This window comes from Pteropus vampyrus, unplaced genomic scaffold, assembly GCF_000151845.1.
Source record: "Pteropus vampyrus isolate Shadow unplaced genomic scaffold, Pvam_2.0 Scaffold1, whole genome shotgun sequence".
In the NCBI taxonomy this organism is placed as follows: Eukaryota; Metazoa; Chordata; class Mammalia; order Chiroptera; family Pteropodidae; genus Pteropus; species Pteropus vampyrus.
The window spans coordinates 7,801,516-7,806,108 of NW_011888782.1; positions in this window are offsets into that span (position 1 = coordinate 7,801,516).

Here is a 4,593-nt window from a genome sequence, read left to right on the forward strand (position 1 = left end):
AAATAAATTAAAATTAAGTTAAAACTTAAATTCCTCAGTTTTACTAGCCACATTCAGATGTTCAGTAGTCATATATAGCTAATGGCTGCTGTATCGAACAGGACGGTTCTAGGTGATACACTGACATTAGGTGATATGTAAATATTTAACATCTTGTAATTTTGTACATTTCTTAATTGCAGTAACTTTTAAAGAACATATTTCTATGGATTATATGCTTTGTCATTAATTGTGCCTTCTGTGTATTCTTCCTGCATAGCACATTGCTTTGGCTTTGATAAATATTACGTGAATGAATAAATAAACCTATACTTTTACATTTTTTTTCCAATGACAAATTTTGTCAATATATTTAGAGCAATCTTTTTGAAGAAAGAGAAACCCATTTAATTCTTTATTATTTGTCATTTAGCAGTATGTTTCAGAAAATTTTACTTGATTTTTTCTTAAAACCTCTAATTCCAAAAATTTCAAGTACAAGAGTACAGAGAAAAGTATCAAAATCTTCCCCAAATCACCAGATTTAACAATTATCAACATAAAGCCACTTTATATTATTCAAACCCCTGCTGCTCCGCCAACCCTACAATCACCACTGTGGGGTACCTTACCAGGAATCACAAACACATTCAAGTTTTATTCAGAAATACTTTGGTATGTTACTCTAAAAGATAGACTCTGTTGAAAGCATAAACACAGTGCCAATTTTACATATAAAATATAACATCATAAAATACTTGTTATGTTCAAATTTCCAAAATTGTCTCATATGGGAGTCTTAAAGCTGGTTTGATCAAACCTGAATCTAAACAAATCCCATACATGTCAGTTAATCCTCTTTTCATCTGTTTCTTCTACATCTATTTTATTGATATTTGTTGAAGAAACAGGATCTATTTTTTTGCAGAATCATCCACGTTATTTTGCTGAGGGCATTTTCATGATGTCATTCAACATGTCCGTCTATCTCCAGCATCTTCTGCAAATTGGTGGTCAAATCTAGAGATTAGATCAGCTTTTTGGCTTCTCTGCCTCAATCAGTTTTCATTTCAATTCTCTTCAGTCATCTCAATCATTATTACTCATTTAATGCTTTCAAGCCACCCAACTATTGGTGCTATCATTCTTCTATTTCTTCCCAGTCTCAATGGGTTTGTGCTTTTTAAAATATTAATTCAAGAAGGTGTAGAAATAAATGCTCGTATCCAATTACAATGTTTCTCTTTTTCAGTACAACATGATCTGCATTTGGGCTTTCTCTTTATCATAGATACTCTCTCTAAAGTTATCAATTACTTCCACTTTGGCAATACCACTGACTTTTTTATTACCACAATATTTTATAAAAGACTTTTATTCCTTAGTATTGTCAAGATCAATTTCTTCTGGTTCTATTTCTGAACTTTTACTTTAATTCTTTTAATTATTTCCTCTTCTATTTATCTCTTAAGAAGCTTCTACTTTCTTGACTAGCCTTTTTTTTTTTTTTTTTTGTTTGGGTTATTTTATTTTTTATTTTTTTTTATTAAGTTTATTGGAGTAACATTGGTTAACACAATTACATAATTTTCAGATGTACATTATAATTTGACATCTGTATATTTTATTGTGTGTTTACCACTCAAAGTCCAGTTTCCCTCAGCTATCATATATTTGATCTCCCTTACCTACTTCACCCTCACCCTATCCTCCTATATTTGGCCCCCTTTACCTTGTCTACCTACCCCCTCCTCCCCGACTCCCTACCACTATAGACTAGTGGTTACTAGGGTAACCACTAGTCTATAGTCCATGTGAATGAGTCTGTTTGTTTGTCCTGTTCATTTGTTGCTTTTAGGTTTATATCTCACATATAAGTGATATCATGTGATCTCCAACTTTTTCTGTCTGGCATGATTACCTCAAGGTCCATTCATGATGTCATAAATGACAGTGTTTCACCTCTTCTTATGGCTGAATAATATTCCATTGTATATATGTACCAAAGCTTCATTAGCCGATCATCTATCGTAGGACACTTCGGTCGCTTCCATGTCCTGGCCACTGTGAATAATGCTGCTATGAACATTAGTGTGAAAATATCTTTTTAGATATGGGTTTTCAAGTCTTTGGGATAAATACTCAGTAGAGGGATTGCTGGGTCATATGGTAGATCAATTCTTAGTTTTTTGAGGAACCTCCATACTATTTTCTATAGTGGCTGTACCAATTTGCAGTCCCACCAGCAGTTTATGAGGGTTCCTTTTTCTCTACATCCTCTCCAGCATTTGTTACTACTTGTCCTGTTGATAATAGCCATTCTAACAGGTGTGAGATGGTATCTCATTGTGGTTTTGATTTGCATTTCCCTAATAGCTAGCGATGTTGAGCATTTTTTCATATATTTGTTGGCCATTTATATCTCCTCTAGGGAAAAGTGTCTGTTCAGGTCCTCTGTCCATTTTTTGATTGGATCATTTGTATTTTGGTTATTATTGAGTCATATGAGTTCTTTGTATATTTTAGATAGTAGGCCCTTATCGGAGGCATTGCTTGTAAACATATTTTCCCATTTAGATGGTTGTCTCTTTACCTTTGTTGACAATTTCTTTTGCTGAGCAGAAGCTTTTCAGTTTGATATAGTCCATTTATTTATTTTAGCTTTTACTTCCCTTGCTTTTGAGGTCAAATTCATAAAATCCTCTTCAAATCCAAGGTCCTTGAGTTTAGTTCCTATGTTCTCTTCTATGCATTTTATTGTTTCAGGTTTTATATTCAGGTCCTTAATCCATTCTGAGTTAATTTTGGTGTGTGGTGATAGACAAAAGTCTAGTTTCATTGTTTTGCAGGTGGCTTTCCAGTTTTCCCAGCACCATTTATTGAAGAGGCTTTTCTTCCTCCACTGTATGTTTTGGCTTTTTTTGTCAAAAATTATTTGCCCATATAAATACGGATTTACTTCTGGACTCTCGATTCTGTGTCATTGGTCTGTGTGTCTGTTTTTCTGCCAATACCATGCCATTTTGATTACTGTTGCTTTGTAGTAAAATTTGAAATCGAGCAGAGTGATGCCTCCAGCTTCATTCTTTTTTTTTCTCAGGATGGCTTTGTCAATTCGGGATCTTTTGTGCTTCCGTATAAATCTGATGATTTTTCGTTCTATTTCTTTTTTGAAAAGCTGATGGGATTTTGAGGGGGATTGCATTAAATCTGCATAATGCTTTAGGTAATATGGTAATTTTAACTATGTTGATTCTTCCAATCGAAGAACATGGAATATCTTTTCACTTCTTTGTATCTTCTTTGATTTCTTTTAATAAGGTCTTGTACTTTTCATTATATAGGTCCTTCACATGTTACGTTAGATTTATTCCTAGGTATCTAGGTATTTTATTCTTTTTGTTGCAATTGCAAAAGGAATTATTTTTTCTACTTCTTTTTCTGATGCTTCGTTATTAGAGTATAGGAACACTATGGATTTTTGAACATTGATTTTGTATCCAGAAACTTTACTATATTTGCTTATTGTTTCTAGTAGTGTTCTTATAGAGTCTTTAGGGTTTTCTATATAGAGAATCATATTATCCACAAATAGTGACAGTTTGACTTCTTCGTTTCCTAGTTGGTTGCCTTTTATATCTTTCTCTTGTCTGATTGCACTTGCTAGGACCTCAATGTTATATTGAATAGCACTGGCGATAGTGGACAACCTTGACTTGACTTGTTCCTGATCTTAGAGGGAAGGTTTTTAGTTTTTCACCATTAAGTAAAATGTCGGCTGAGGGTTTGTCATAGATGGCCTTTATTATGTTAAGATAATTTCCTTCTATACCGATTTTGCGAAGTGTTTTGATCATAAATGGATGTTGTACCTTGTCAAAGGCTTTTTCTGCATCTATTGATATGATCATGTGATTCTTATTTTTTAATTTGCTTATGTGGTGTATCACATTAATCAATTTCCATATGTTGAACCATCCCTGTGCCCCTGGGATGAAGCCCACTTGATCATGGAGTATAATCTTTTTAATGTATTGCTGTGTTCGGTAGGCTTTATTTTATTTAGGAGTTTTGCATCCGTGTTCATGAGAGATATTGGTCTGTAGTTTTCTTTTTTTGTATTATCTTTACCTGGTTTTGGTATCAGGATGATATTGGCCTCATAAAATGAGTTGGGAAGTATTGCTTCCTTTTTGATTTTTTGGAAGAGTTTGAGGAGAAGAGGTAATCTTTGAATGTTTGGTAGAATTCACTGGTGAAGCCTATTGGTCCTGGACTTTTACTTTTTGGTGGGTTATTAATGATAGTTTCAATTTCCATACTGCTGATCAATCTTAGATTTTCCAGTTCTTCTTGATTCAGTCTAGGAAGGTTGTATTTTTCTAAGTACTGGTCCATTTCTTCTAGGTTATTAAATTTGGTGTAATATACTTTTTCATAGTATTCTTGTATGATTATTTGTATTTCTGTGATGTCAGTTGTAATTTCTCCTCTTTAATCCCTGATTTTGTTTATTTGTGTCCTTTCTCTTTTTTCTTTAGTGAGTATAGCCAGGAGTTTGTCAATTTTATTAACCTTCTCAAAGAACCAGTTCTTTGTTGTATTTATTTTTTT